Raw genomic sequence first — 16507 nt, forward strand, 5'->3', positions numbered from 1 at the left:
GCACTTTGGAGAGCATGGTTGTCTGTTAGACCACAAACCCTCTCTGGATTGCTACTCTTTGTGAAAAGAAAAAGTTGCAGCAGAGGGTCGCCTAAGGGTCTTTCAACTTCTAAAATTCCATGCTTTCAAATAACTTTGACTTCCTTAGTCTCTATATTTCACAAGTAACTTTTCAGTCCAGAAAGGTAACATAAAATTGCAAGTATGTCTCACTTTATATAATAAATGGTTCTTTAAAAATAATCATTTTATAAAATAAATCATGTTTTTAAATTCTCCAGAAAAATGTGCTATTTAAAGAATTCTGCTTTTCTACAAAAGAAAGAATCCCAATGTGCTTATTTTCAAGTCTGAATTTTTATCAGTCTTTTTTTCTTTTAGTGCAGAACATCAATATAACACAAAAGTCCACTAATTTTGTAATATTTTCAAGATGGGAATGTTTGTTGAGGTCATGCCAATTGACTTTACAAATGTAGGGAAGAGTATAGTGATCTCCGCTTTTTAAAAAATAGACCCAGTAAATGGAGTGGCACCATGGACATTTTTCCGGTGGGGAGAAGACACATGCAGCTGGTTTTCTCTGCTTAATCTCATAGATCTCAGCCTAGGATGCAAATTAGAATCATTTAGTGGAAGAAGAGGACTGTCAAAAATTCCAGTGTCTCGATCTCACCTCTGTAGATTTAACTGGTCTGGGTTGGGACCTGGCTGTATTTTTCTATTAACGCCCAAGCCACTCTAGTTAGCTATAGTCAACATAGCTAGCATGTAACAAGCTAGCAACACAGCACTAACAAGTTGATCTGAAGCAAAAAATCTGGAATCCTGGGAGATCTTCTTTAGGGTGTGAGTAGTGTATCTTCTTGTGTGTTAGGCTTAAGTATAATTACAATCCTCCTCTGATTCAAACAAAATAATTAGGACGTTTTCATGAGCTGGCTTGTATAGCATACTCCTGAGTTCCTTTAATAGGCCCTCTTTTGTTTTTTTTTTAAGAGACAGGGTCTTGTTCCGTTTCCAGGCTAGATTGTGCAGTGGCGCAATCATGGCTCACTGAAGCCTTGACTTCCTGAGCTCAAGCAAACCTCCTGCCTCAGCCTCCCAAATAGCTAGGACTACAAATATGTACCACCACTCCTGGCTTTAATAGGCCTTTTAAACAACAGGTCATCAGAAATATTTAAGCACCTGTCACCAAATGTCAGGCTTTCCCATTCTTAAACAAAAGGCTGGAATGATAACCTGATCAAGCAAAATGAAGTTTAACAAAAAGGAATATAACTTCCAACAAAAACGAAAAACCACTCTCAGCACCAGACAATTCCCCAGTGGAGGAAATGCTGCTTAGCAATAGTTCATGTGGAAAAGACGTGGAGGCTTAATCAATTCCAAGCTCAGTATGAATTAACAGCATAATGCGACTAACAGCAATGGAAAACTAACCTACATCCATAGAAACAGAATTTCCAGAAAAACAGAGAAAACAGACCCGCTTGATTTTGTATGAGTCAGACCACATCTAGAAAACTGTGCTGACTTCTAGGTATAACATTTAAATAATCTGGATAAAATAGAACAAGAGAGTGATGAGGTAGGTGAAAAGACTCCACAGCATGTCTTAGGAGGTACGTTCGAAAGAGTTGTATGTATTTAGCCTGCAGAAACAGAGTCACGTACGTTTGAAAGAATTGTATGTATTTAGCCTGCAGAAACAGAGTCACGGAAGAGGTGGTAGGGCGTGATGATTGGTATCTGAGGGGCTACCATCTGGTTCTGTGCTGCTCTGCGGAGCTCTCCATAACTGAGATATTGTCAAGGTCACTTGCAAGGTATGTGGTATGAAATTTGGTATTAAAAATAGTTCAGGCCGGGCGCAGTGGCTCACACCTGTAATCCCAGGACTTTGGGAGGCTGAGGTGTGCGGATCATGAGGTCAGGAGATCGAGACCATCCTGGCTAACACGGTGAAACCCCATCTCTACTAAAAATACAAAGAATCAGCCAGGTGTGGTGGCGGGTACCTGTAGTCCCAGCTGCTCAGGAAGCTGAGGCAGAAGAATCGCTTGAACCCAGGAGGCTGAGGTTGCAGCGAGCTGAGATCGCACTGCTGCACTCTGGCCTGGGCAATAGAGCAAGACTCTGTCTCAAAAAAAAAAAAAATTTCAATTCAAGCACCTAAGATTGCAAATGACTTGAAGACTTCTGGGGCTGAAGAACAATGGTGGTAGCCTGATTACAAATTCCCCCCGTCACCCCACCATTCTCCCCAAACAGCTATAGAATCAACATGAACATATAGCTTCAGGTTTCCTAGGACACAGAACACTGTTCAGCTTATCTATAAGGAGAAGAAAAAATATATACAAATTCCCCTCTCTAGATGGCAGCCCATATCCAGTAACAGGTTAATGTCCAAATACAGAGGCCCAGCCTCCTTGGCTCAATTGGGTCATCTCTGAAGGGCCACCCAGCTCTAGAGCTCTCTGTAGGGTTGGTGGAGGCCTTGGTTGCACCCACATCAGAGTTCAACTTCTCCCTTTGCCCAGCCCAGCTCCCCTCACTCCCTCACAGGTGTGGAAGCCCAGGGTATCCCCAGATCCTCCTGTGTATGCATGCCCATGCACGCATGTGCACACACACACACACCTATACATGCACACACAAACACTCTCAACTGACATGGCAGGAACAAATAGCAACAGAAAGCTTCAAAGTGGGCAAAGCTTGCCTCAGGCTTTCGCCACAGCCTTGCTGACTTAGATCTCCCCCATTACTCTCTTCCTCTGGACAGCCATGACCCTGGGGCCCTCTTGAGGCCTGGGCTTCCTCCACATTCTTCATGCTGTCTTGCATGCAGGTAGATTTAGGGGCTACCATCCAAACATTAAACAGGTAGCTGCCCATGTAGGGCCTGTTATGGCCTTAGCCCCTGCAGTCAGGCCTCTGTGGAGAGCTTTGAGGAGTGGATCTGGGTTTCCAACCCAGCTAGATGACTCGGCAGAGCCAGTTCCATTCCTTTGAAAGACGTGACCATGTTTCCAGGCTCAGACTGAAGACGTCCTAGAAGTATGCCAGTTGCATGGAGGAATCTTGAGGCCGAGGCCCATTGGAAAGGACAGGCATTCCATGATGTCTTAGCTCAGGCATCCAGGGCATTGGCCATGGATCCACGCGAAGAGTGCATGCCCAGGACTGCGCTGCTCAGGACTTCCTGGGCCTGTCACATGTGCCAAGGAGACACCCTTTGAAGAACACAGCCCCTTTGAGCATCCAGAGTTCCACAGACGGCATGCATGCTGTTCCCAAATCAGAGCACAGATCAAGCCATCTGCATCATAAATCACTCAGGCGCTAAAGCCCACATGATAAATCAAAATGAAAATGTTTGAAAAACTAATTTCTTTTACCCACATCTACACACTGAATGAGTGTTCAGGAATAAGGTTTCTTTTGTGTCACACAGAGCTCTCTTCTGAGACTTAGGTAGTAGGGGTGGGGAGATGGCCACAGGGAGGGTGTGGCCACAGAAAACAGTGGGAGATTAGCAGGGACAGTGCTGGCCAGCATGGGGCCTCCCTATACCTGTTTTTACCAAGCTCTCTGGCCTAAGAACACATTAATAAAACTCTCATATCCTGCTGTGAATGTGCAGATTTATTAACAGGCCACAAACTGTGCCTGTGCCCCGGTCTAAAGTTCAGATTCCATATACGACATCTGTGTGTGTGCGTCTGTTTCTCTACTAATAAAAAGGAGACTATCTCTTCCTTTCAGGATTATATAAAAATTCATTTCGTTTTGGGAAACGACGTTTAAAAATAATGGGAACAAGGGATGTCAGAGCTTCTTGTACTTGGTTCTTCCCCCTCCCTCACCCTCCTTTCTAACTTCAGCAAGACACGGTCTGTGGTTCTGGGGACATCACAGTCCACATTTGGGACAGAGGAAAGAGAGGCAGGATTGGAATCCCACAGATATCAAAGCCGTGCTCTCAGGAAGCAGCTCTCATCTTAAGCCCTTTCATTTGCAACTGCCTCCTTTGACTTCCTGCTGGCCAAATGACTTGGGTAGCCCAGCACCTCCAAAGAACTAGTATTTTGAAAACCATTGCCAGAAAATATACAAAGCAAGAACTTTAGCACACTGGAGCTAATATGCGATAAACTGGAGTACGGAAGATCCCTCGTGTGACTAAGTCAGTCCTGAGTGACTGCAGGGAAGACAGGTCTGCTGTTGGAAACAGATTCCAGCAGCCAAAACCTCTTTGAGGAAACAGGGAGTACTGAAGAAAACTGGAATAAAAGCTTGTTTTACACTGGCTAGCCATACACACACACAAAAACTGGACCCCTTCCTTACACCTTATACAAAAATTAACTCAAGAAGCATTGAAGTCTTAAATGTAAAACCTAAAACCATAAAAGCCCTAGAAGAAAACCTAGGCAATACCATTCAGGACACAGGCATGGGCAAAGACTTCATGACTAAAACACCAAAAGCAATGGCAGCAAAAGCCAAAATTGACAAATGGGATCTAATTAAACTAAAGAGCTACTGCACAGCAAAAGAAACTAGCATCAGAGTGAACAGGCCACCTATAGAATGGGAGAAAATTTTTGCAATCTATCCATCTGACAAAGGTCTAATATCCAGAATCTACAATGAACTTAAACAAGTTTACAAGAAAAAAACAAACAACCCCATCAAAAAGTGGGTCAAGGGTATGAACAGACACTTCTCAAAAGAAGACATCTGTGTGGCCAACAAACATTTGAAAAAGAGCTCATCATCACTGGTCATGAGAGAAATGCAAATCAAAACCACAATGAGATAGCATCTCACACCAGCTAGAATGGTGATCATTAAAAAGTTAGGAAACAACAGATGCTGGCGAGGCTGTGGAGAAATAATGCTTTTACACTGTTGGTGGGAGTGTAAATTAGTTCAACCATTGTGGAAGACAGTGTGGTGAATTTCTCAAGGATCTAGAACCAGAAATACCATTTGACCCAGCAATCCCATTACTGGGTATATACCCAAAGGATTATAAATAATTCTACTATAAAGACACATGCATACATATGTTTATTGTAGCACTATTTACAATAGCAAAGACTTGGAACCAACCCAAATGTCCATCAATGATAGACTAGATAAAGAAAATGTGGCACATATACACCATGGAATACTATGCAGCCATAAAAAAGAATGAGTTCATGTCCTTTGCAGGAATGTGGATGAAGCTGGAAACCATCATTCTCAGCAAACTATCACAAGAACAGAAAACCAAACACTGCCTGTTCTCACTCATAAGTAGAAGTTGAACAACGAGAACACATGGACACAGGGAGGGGAACATCACACACCGAGGCCTATCGGGGCTGGGGGGCAAGGGGAGGAAGAGCATTAGGACAAATGCCTAATGCATGCAAGGCTTAAAAACTAGGTGATGGGTTGATAGATGCAGCAAACTACCATGGCACATGTATACATATGTAACAAACCTGCATGTTCTGCACATGTATCCCAGAGCTTAAAGTAAAATAAATAAATAAATAAAATAAAATGCTAATAAGAAAAATGTTTTTAATAATGCTAACAGACCAGTTTTCCATAATCATAGTGATAGGACACCAGCTATAGGGGATTCTAAAAGTACAAAAAAAAAAGAGATTGTTTTACTTATTTAAACATCCTAGTATACTGTTTTCCATCAGAGGTCAGTTTGCCTAAAATTAAGGGCTAAAAAGACACGCCGTTATCATCAGCAACAGAGAGAGACACTGCAACATCTAAATGTGGTAATCATGACGATCCTATAGGAAGTAGGATCTGTTCTTTCCTGACTTTTTTTTTTTTTTTGAGATGGAGTCTCACTCTGTCAGCAGGTTGGAGTGCAGTGGTGCGATCTCCGCTCACTGCAAGCTCCGCCTCATGGGTTCACGCCATTCTCCTGCCTCAGCCTCCTGAGAAGCTGGGACTACAGGTGCGCTCCACCATACCCGGCTAATTTTTTTTGTATTTTTAGTAGAGACAGGGTTTCACCGTGTTAGCCAGGATGGTCTTGATCTCCTGACCTCGTGATCCGCCTGCCTCGGCCTCCCAAAGTGCTGGGATTACAGGTATGAGCCACCACGCCTGGCCTACATTGACAGCATTTCTAACATACTTTATTTCAACAATCAGTCTTGGTGATATTTTTATAAATTATTGTTCAGCAAAGTGCAGTTTTACATTCACTCTTACCTACTAGCAGAATAGACTTAGAGGCTTCTTGGATGTTACAGACTTTGTGTTCTTCCCTAACATGTTGACATCTACGAGGATGTGTCAAAAATGACCACCTGGAATGTGAGTCATGAAAGTCAACTGGCAAAAGACAGCTTAGAAAACTGTCACTGGAGCCTTTGGTTTCAAGTCAAGGACTCACAATGTCAGCTGCAGCACTGTCTGCCTGAGCAAAATGAAGAGGCTTGCTGAGAGCCAACTGCCCGACAATGACTCATTCACAGGCTCTCTGTAGTTTGGTAGAAAGAACCTGCTAAAGTAGTAATATTGATCCTATTGATCATGACAATGGAAGCTAACATTTATCATGTGCTTACTATGTGCCACCCACTGTTCTAAGGGCTTTATCCTTCAATGCAGGCACTAATATCATGATCCCCATTTTACAGGTGAAGAAACCGAGGCAATGAATGAAGTAATATACCCAAGATCACATTGCCAGTGAATGGGAGAGCTGACGTTTGAATCTACACAGAACCTGTGCTCTTAGCTATCTAACCGCTTTACTTGGAAGTGATGTGAGATTAAAAAAAGAAGAAAAACAAAATATTTTCTTATGCTTTCAAAAAGTTCAAAAGTAAGTTACAAGATTTATGCTGAATTTTAATCTATGTTCTTGATTACTCATCAATTGGATTACGTACCCACTTTTTTTTTTTTTTTTTTTGAGATGGAGTCTCTCTCTGTCTCCCAGGCTGGAGTGGAGTGCAGTGGCATGATCTCAGCTCACTGCAACCTCCACCTCTCTGGTTCAAGCAATTCTCCCACCTCAGCCTCCCAAGTGGCTGGGATTACAGGCCCACACCACCACGCCCAGCTAATTTTTGTATTTTTAGTAGAGACGGGGTTTTGCCATGTTGGTTAGGCTGGTTTCAAACTCCTGACCTCAGGTGATCCTCCGACCTCAGCCTCCCAAAGTGCTAGGATTCCAGTCATAAGCCACTGTGCCCGGCCTGTATTCACTATTTATTTTTATTTTTTGAAATTTTTGTGGTACCCAGTAGGTGTATACATATATATATTTTAACTCTTGAAAATTTTTGAATATTCACTATTTTATAACTCCATACAAGTATTTTAAACTAATTTTCTGGTTTTTCTAGTTATTAATTTTTTTACCTTAACTCAAATAAAGAATAATTTAAAAGGTGAAGTGTTACAAGTTAAGAGACTCAAGTTCTAGTCTTGGCTTTGCCATGAAATTACTGTGTGAATTTGGTCTAGGCTTCGGTTTCCTCATGTTTGTTAGCATGTTCCTCTCTTTAGCTAAAACAGTTCAGTGTATGTAAAGTGTCATTCTATGAACTGAAGAGATCCTGCCTGTTGAGTTGCAGATGGCTGGGCAGGTTGCCAAGGGGCTGGTTTCTCCATCCTGGCTTTCGTGGCTGCATGCTACAGTTCCCCCCACACGTCTTGACTGCTCACCAGCACAAGATGTCACACAGACATGCTTGAGCTGGCCAGGATCCAGGATGATATTTAGAAAGAAGAGAATAAAAGCTTAAGGATGATCAAGTTCTCTTAAGTAATATTAAACAAAAGCATACTATTTTCCTTCTAATTTCCTCTCAAGGCACTTCTCATGTTAGCAAAGAAAATGACAAGATGAGTGTCAGCCTGTCATATTTTCTGATGTAATGTATGGGCTAGTAGCTCATCACAAAATAAACCATTTTATAGGAACTAGATAAGTTTCAGTGCCAAGCCTTGTTCTCAAGCAGCAGGATGCCTGCTAAGCAGGGTCCATATAAGCTAGAGTTTTGAAATTATAGTGATATTTTTATTTTAAGGCATTCAAGAGCAAAAGCAAATAGTGGAATGTTCTCATACATCAAATGCAATGACCTTACTGTTTAGAAAAAATAAGATGTGACTATTACCAAAAATGCTATTTTTAGAAGTATAATCACCTTCTTTTCAGTCTGCCATGAAAATTCATGGAGACCAAAAATGATTAATACATTATTTTGTAACTTGCTACCCAAAACAGGGTGGTTTGTTTTCCAAATTTTGTATTCTTTGCATATTTAAAGTTACTTACTGAGAGTTTTCCATGTGTAAGGAATTGAAGGAACAAACTCAAAATCTGTGTTACAAGATTTACAAGAAATTTTTGGAGGCACATGAACGTCTACAATTTCATTTGTAAAGTATCCAAGAATTTGCTGCCTTAGTAACAATCAAATGCATTAAATGCTAAACGCTGATTAAATAGAGTTGAATATGGATTGGTTAGTTATCCCTCTAAGAATTTTAACTCCAGCCTCTAGCCCTCTCCTCCCCTTTGCAATGCAACTATGCCTTCAAATAGTGTTCTTTAAAAGGAGGCTTTATGGCTTTGGAGGAATAAGCTGATTTCACAGCCAGTTTTGCCACTGCTGTGGAAAACAGAGTACACATGCAAGCCTGCTGAAGTCATACAAACTGCAAGGATTACGGCTGTGGGGGCCTCCACAACTCCTGTCAAACTGCAATTGGAAACAGCTTCTCCAAAGGACAACATGAGAAATCAGGAATTCTTGTCCACGGCTCCCCAACCTGCTGGGTTTCTAATCAGGCCTGGCATGACCCATTAGAGATCAGACATAGGAAAATCACAATGAAACTAGGGTATTTTCTGTTTTCCAAGCTTCACTCCCCCAGATCCTTTTCAAGCCTGTAATTATTGTCTCTCACCAGTTAATAAGGGAACCGTTTCTCCATGGGGACAGGAGCTTCTGGAAGGCTGGACCCAATCATTACAGGCTCAGTCCAGGGCCTTTCCTTCACACCAACTACTGCAGGTGCAAACTGTCTAACTAATCCAGTTCTTATTTAACTTGTCTCAGTTACTCTGACTTTATCACTCACTTAGAGATAAGACAACTGTCAGTCCTCTGAGCCTAAGCTAAGCCATCATATCCCCTGTGACCTGCACATACACATCCAGATGGCCTGTTCCTGCCTTAACTGATGACATTCCACCACAAAAGAAGTGAAAATGGCCTGTTCCTGCCTTAACGATGACATTATCTTGTGAAATTCCTTCTCCTGGCTCATCCTGGCTCAAAAGCTCCCCTACTGAGCACCTTGTGACCCCCACTCCTGCCCACTAGAGAACAACCCCCCTTTTTCCTTTACCTACCCAAATCCTATAAAACGGCCCCACCCCTATCTCCCTTCACTGACTCTGTATTCGGACTCAGCCTGCCTGCACCCAGGTGAAATAAACAGCCTTGTTGCTCACACAAAGCCTGTTTGGTGGTCTCTTCACACGGACGCGCATGAAATTTGGTGCTGTGACTGGAGGGGGGGGACCTCCCTTGGGAGATCAATCCCCTGTCCTCCTGCTCTTTGGTCTGTGAGAAAGATCCACCTACGACCTCAGGTCCTCAGACCGACCAGCCCAAGAAACATCTCACCAATTTCAAATCCCGTAAGCGGCCTCTTTTTACTGTCTTCTCCAACCTCTCTCGCTATCCCTCAACCTCTTTCTCCTTTCAATCTTGGCACCACACTTCAATTTCTCCCTTCTCTTAATTTCAATTCCTTTCATTTTCTGGTAGAGACAAAGGAGACATGTTTTATCCATGGACCCAAAACTCCGGCACTGGTCACGGACTAGGGAAGGCAGCCTTCCCTTGGTGTTTAATCATTGCAGGGACACCTCTCTGATTATTCACCCAGGTTTCAGAGGTGTCAGACCACACAGGGATGCCTGCCTTGGTCCTTCACCCTTAGCAGCAAGTCCTGCTTTTCTGGGGGACGGGCAAGAACCCCAACCCCTTCTCTCCATGTCTCTACCCCTTCTCTGCTTTTCTGGGGGAGGGGCAAGAACCCCTCAACCTCTTCTCCCTCACCCTTAGCGGCAAGTCCCACTTTTCTGGGGGAGGGGCAGGAACCCCGACTTCTTATCTCTGCGCCCTGATCCCTTATTTCCACACCCCGACCTCTTATCTCTGTGCCTCAATCTCTTATTTCTGCACCCCGACCTCTTATCTCTGCGCCCTGGTCCCTTATTTCTGCACCCTGACCTCTTATCTCTGTGCCCCGATCCCTTATTTCCATGCCCTGACCCCTTATCTCTGCACCCCGATCCCTTATTTCTGCACCCTGACCACTTATCTCTGTGCCCCAACCCCTTATTTCCACGCCCCGACCCCTTTCTCGCTTTTCTGGAGGGTAAAAACACCCGAACCCCTTCCCTCCGTGTCTCTACCCTTCTCTTTAAACTTGCCTCCTTCACTATGGGCAACCTTCCACCCTCCATTCCCCCTTCTTCTCCCTTAGCCTGTGTTCTCAAAAACCTAAAACCTCTTTAACTCGCACCTGACCTAAAACCTAAATGCCTTATTTTCTTCTGCAATGCCGCTTGACCCCAATACAAACTTGACAGTGGTTCCAAATAGCCAGAAAATGGCACTTTCAATTTTTCCATCCTACAAGATCTAAATAATTCTTGTCGTAAAATAGGCAAACGGTCTGAGGTGCCTGACGTCCAGGCATTCTTTTACACATCAGTCCCTCCCTAGTCTCTGTTCCCAGTGCAACTCGTCCCAAATCTTCCTTCTTTCCCTCCCGCCTGTCCCCTCAGTACAAACCCCAAGCATCGCTGAGTCTTTCTAATCTTCCTTTTCTACAGACCCATCTGACCTCTCCCCTCCTCACCAGGCCGAGCTAAGTCCCAATTCTTCCTCAGCCTCCGCTCCTCCACCATATAATCCTTATATCACCTCCCCTCCTCACACCCAGGCCAGCTTACAGTTTCGTTCCATGACTAGCCCTCCCCCACCTGCCCAGCAATTTACTCTTAAAAAGGTGGCTGGAGCTAAAGGCATAGTCAAGGTTAATGCTCCTTTTTCTTTATCCCAAATCAGATATCGTTTAGGCTCTTTTTCATCAAATATAAAAATCCAGCCCAGTTCATGGCTCGTTTGGCAGCAACCCTGAGATGCTTTATAACCCTAGACCCTAAAAAGTCAAAAGGCCGTCTTATTCTCAATATACATCTTATTACCCAATCTGCTCCCGACATTAAATAAAACTCCAAAAATTGAATTCTGGCCCTCAAACCCCACAACAGGACTTAATTAACCTCGCCTTCAAGGTGTACAATAATTGAATAGAGGCAGCCAAGTAACAATGTATTTCTGAGTTGCAATTCCTTGCCTCCACTGTGAGACAAACCCCAGCCACATCTCCAGCACACAAGAACTTCCAAACACCTGAACTGCAGCAGCCAGACATTCCTCCAGAACTGCCTCCCCCAGGAGCTTGCTACAAGTGCCAGAAATCTGGCCACCAGGCCAAGGAATGCCTGCAGCCCAGGATTCCTCCTAAGCCACGTCCCATCTGTGCAGGACCCCACTGAAAATCAGACTGTTCAACTCACCTGGCACCCACTCCCAGAGCCCCTGGAACTCTGGCCCAAGGCTCTCTGATTGACTCCTTCCAAGATCCTCTCAGCTTAGTGGCTGAAGACTGATGCTGCCCGATCACTTCAGAAGCCCCCTAGACCATCACAGATGCCGAGCTTCAAGTAACTCTCACAGTGGAAGGTAAGCCCGTCCCCTTCTTAATCAATACGGAAGATTCCCACTCCACATTACCTTCTTTTCAAAGGCCTGTTTCCCTTGCCTCCATAAGTGTTGTAGCTATTGACAGCCAGGCTTCTAAACCTCTTAAAACTCCCCAACTCTGGTGCCAACTTAGACAATACTCTTTTAAGCACTCCTTTTTAGTTATCCCCACCTGCCCAGTTCCCTTATTAGGCTGAGACACTTTAACTAAATTATCTGCTTCCCTGACTATTCCTGGGCTGCAGCTATATTTCATTGCTGCCCTTCTTCCCAATCCAAAGCTTCCTTTGCGTCCTCCTCTTGTATCCCCCGACCTTAACCCACAAGTATAAGATACCTCTACTCCCTCCTTGGTGACCAATCATGCACCCCTTACCATCTCATTAAAACCTAATCACCCTTACCCCGCTCAACGCCAATATCCCATCCCACAGCATGCTTTGAAAAGATTAAAGCCTGTTATCACTCGCCTGCTACAGCATGGCCTTTTAAAGCCTATAAACTCTCCTTACAATTCCCCCATTTCACTTGTCCTAAAACCAGACAAGACTTATAAGTTAGTTCAGGATCTATGCCTTATCAACCACATTGTTTTCCCTATCCACCCAATGGTGTCAAACCCATATACTCTCCTATCCTCAATACCTCACTCCACAATCCATTATTGTGTTCTGGATCTCAAACATGCTTTCTTTACGATTCCTTTGCACCCTTCATCCCAGCCTCTCTTCACTTTCACTTGGACTGACCCTGACACCCATCAGGCTCAGCAAATTACCTGGGCTGTACTGCCGCAAAGCTTCACAGACAGCCCCCATTACTTTAGTCAAGCCCAAATTTCTTCCTTATCTGTTACCTATCTCAGCATAATTCTCATAAAGACACAAGTGCTCTCCCTGCCAATCATGTCCGACTAATCTCCCAAACCCCAACCCCTTCTACAAAACAACAACTCCTTTCCTTCCTAGGCATGGTTAGATACTTTCACCTTTAGATACCTGGTTTTGCCATCCTAAAAAAACCATTCTATAAACTCACAAAAGGAAACCTAGCTGACCCCAAAGATCCTAAATCCTTTCCCCACTCCTCTTTCCGTTCCTTGAAGACAGCTTTAGAGACTGCCCCCATTCTAGCTCTCCCTGACTCATCCCAACCCTTTTCATTACACACAGCTGAAGTGCAGGGCTGTGCAATCAGAATTCTTACACAGGGACCAGGATCACATCCTGTAGCCTTTTTGTCCAAACAACTTGACCTTACTGTTTCAGGCTGGCCATCATGTCTCCATGCAGTGGCTGCTGCTTCCGTAATACTTTTAGAGGCCCTTAAAATCACAAACTATGCTGAACTCACTCTCTACAGCTCTCATAACTTCCAAAATCTGTTTTCTTCCTCACACCTGACATATGTACTTTCTGCTCCCCGGCTCCTTCAGCTGTACTCACTCTTTGTTGAGTCTCCCACAATTACCATTGTTCCTGGCCTGGACTTCAAGCCGGCCTCCCACATTATTCCGGATACCACACCTGACCCTCATGACTGCATCTCTCTGATCCACCTGACGTTCACACCATTTCCCCACATTTCCTTCTTCCCTGTTTCTCACCCTGATCACACTTGGTTTATTGATGGCAGTTCCACCAGGCCTAATGGCCACACACCAGCAAAGGCAGGCTATGCTATAGTACAAGCCACTAGCCCGCCTCTTAGAACCTCTCATTTCCTTTCCATCGTGGAAATCTGTCCTCAAGGAAATAACTTCTCAGTGTGCCATCTGCTATTCTACTACTCCTCAGGGATTATTCAGGCCCCCTCCCTTCCCTACACATCAAGCTCAGGGATTTGCCTCCACCCAGGACTGGCAAATTAGCTTTACTCAACATGCCCCGAGTCAGGAAACTAAAATACCTCTTGGTCTAGGTAGACACTTTCACTGGATAGGTAGAGGCCTTTCCCACAAGGTCTAAGAAGGCCACCATGGTCATTTCTTCCCTTCTGTCAGACATAATTCCTCAGTTTGGCCTTCCCACCTCTATATAGTCCAATAGCAGACCGGCCTTTATTCATCAAATCAGCCAAGCATTTTTTCAGGTTCTTAGTATTCAGTGAAACCTTTATATCCCTTACAGTCCTCAGTCTTCAGGAAAGGTAGAACAGACTAATGGTCTTTTAAAAACATACCTCACCAAGCTCAGCCACCAACTTAAAAAGGACTGGACAATACTTTTACCACTTTCCCTTCTCAGAATTCAGGCCTGTCCTTGGAATGCTACAAGGTACAGCCCATTTGAGCTCCTATTTGGACACTCCTTTTTATTAGGCCCCAGTCTCATTCCAGACACCAGACCAACTTAGACTGTGCCCCCAAAAAACTTGTCATCCCTACTATCTTCTGTCTAGTCATACTCCTATTCACCATTCTCAACTACTCATACGTGCCCTGCTCTTGTTTACACTGCCAGTTTACACTGTTTCTCCAAGCCATCACAGCTGATATCTCCTGGTGCTATCCCCAAACCGCCACTCTTAACTCTTAAAGTAAATAAATAATCTTTGCGGGCAAGGCTATGCTGAACCTCCTTTGGCACTCTCTAATTAGATGTTCTAGGTCCTCCCAATTCTTAGTCCTTTAATACCTGTTTTTCTCCTTCTCTTATTCCATTTAGTTTTTCAATTCATACAAAACCATATCCAGGCCATCACCAATAATTCTAAATGACAAATGTTTCTTCTAACAACCGCACAATATCACCCCTTACCACAAAATCTTCCTTCAGCTTAATCTCTCCCACTCTAGGTTCCCACACCACCCCTAATCCCGCTTGAAGCAGCCCTGAGAAACATCGCCCATTCTCTCTCCATACCATCCCCCAAAATTTTCACCGTCCCAACACTTTACCACTATTTCATTTTATTTTTCTTATTAATATAAGAAGACAGGAATGTCAGGCCTCTGAGCCCAGGCTAAGCCATCATATCCCCTGTGACCTGCACATACACATCCAGATGGCCTGTTCCTGCCTTAACTTATGACATTCCACCACAAAAGAAGTGAAAATGGCCTGTTCCTGCCTTAACGATGACATTATCTTGTGAAATTCCTTCTCCTGGCTCATCCTGGCTCAAAAGCTCCCCTACTGAGCACCTTGTGACCCCCACTCCTGCCCACCAGAGAACCCCCCTTTTTCCTTTACCTACCCAAATCCTATAAAACGGCCCCACCCCTATCTCCCTTCACTGACTCTCTTTTCGGACTCAGCCCGCCTGCACCCAGGTGCAATAAACAGCCTTGTTGCTCACACAAAGCCTGTTTGGTGGTCTCTTCACATGGACGCACATGAAAACAACTTTTTCAGAGATCATAGAAAAGCTATTTAGAACTTTAATAAACTAGAACCATTCAATGAAAGTTTTTTTTTTTTTTTTGGCACCACAACTTTAACAGGAAAAGTTGGCTCTCAAGAAAACAAGGTCATCAGTAATTCAGTTCAAGAAGAAACTTCTCAGGTTTTTTTTTTAGATTAACCGAGATGTGGGCTAATTTCCCATACCTCTGTGAAGATCTAGAAGCTAAGAGATGGTAGAAAACTCAGAGGTCAATTACGGCAGTTTCCATTTCCTTTGCCAACTCTTCAGTGATCTTTGAGGCACATTTACTAAAGTTGGGAAACTAATTAATCAAAGAGTTGATTAAAAACTGAGCTTATCAGACTAACTGCCAGCATCCTTGGTACACACAAGTCACTCAATCTGACAATATAGCGCTGTATATATTATACACGGATAGTAACACCTAAATGTGAGCCAGCTATAACTTTCAACTTGAAAGATCCTTAATGAAAACTCCCTTATGTAAACCAAAAATAAAATTCTAAACCCCCAACTGCCTGATGGACCCCCTCTCAGCCAAGGACATTCCAATGTAAACCTGAAAATCTAGTTGAGGCCATGATGGGAAGTGAGAGTCAGACACACCTCATTATACACCCTCCTTCCTTTGGAATCCAGGCACAGCTGACCATCAGTAACATTAAAACAGAGATCTTAAGACTGACTTTTGTAGCAATAAGGCACCAAGTTCCAGCCTGACTCTAGTATAACATCACATGATAGATAGCAGCCCCTGAAAGAAATTGAAATATTTTACTCCAAAATATATTCCTTCGATATAGTTTGAAATGGCCCTACCAAACTGTCTCTTGTGGAGCAAACCTACATTTTGCGGAGAATCACCTTTCCTTTCTGGATCTTTCCTCTGATCCAGGAGAGAATGAATTAACAGTCTGGCACCTTTTAAGGTCTGATAACAGCACTGAAATCAGCTACCTGGAGGCTTCATCAGCATAATAAAACCTTGGTCTCCACAACTCCTTATCTTAATACAGACATTCCTTTCTATTGATTTCAGCTCTTATCTAATGAGTTATCTAATAACTCTTTCAACCAATTGCCAATCAGAAAAATCTCTGAATCTGCCTATGACCTGGAAGCCCCCTACTTCCAGTTGTCTTGCCTTTCCAGACCAAAGCAATGTACATCTTACATGCATTGACTGATGACTTATATCTCCCTAAAATGTCTAAAACCAAGTTGTAGTCCGACCACCTTGGGCACATGTTCTCAGGATCTCCTGCGGCTGTGTCATGGGCCATTGGTCA

At 43.7% G+C, this 16507-nt stretch overlaps 1 protein-coding gene and 1 long non-coding RNA gene across 3 annotated transcripts in view; one reads left to right on the forward strand and one right to left on the reverse strand.

The window, feature by feature from the left end:
* Nucleotides 1–6817, forward strand: part of LOC134757291 (uncharacterized) — a 64976-nt gene extending 58159 nt beyond the window's left edge. The window contains exon 5 of the long non-coding RNA XR_010131094.1: nucleotides 6681–6817. This is a non-coding gene — a long non-coding RNA (uncharacterized lncRNA). The remainder of the gene's footprint in view (nucleotides 1–6680) is intronic.
* Nucleotides 1–16507, reverse strand: part of CERS3 (ceramide synthase 3) — a 145508-nt gene that overhangs the window by 30772 nt on the left and 98229 nt on the right. The gene's annotated exons all lie outside the window — the stretch shown is intronic.

This window comes from Gorilla gorilla, chromosome 16, assembly GCF_029281585.2.
Source record: "Gorilla gorilla gorilla isolate KB3781 chromosome 16, NHGRI_mGorGor1-v2.1_pri, whole genome shotgun sequence".
Classification (NCBI taxonomy): Eukaryota; Metazoa; Chordata; class Mammalia; order Primates; family Hominidae; genus Gorilla; species Gorilla gorilla.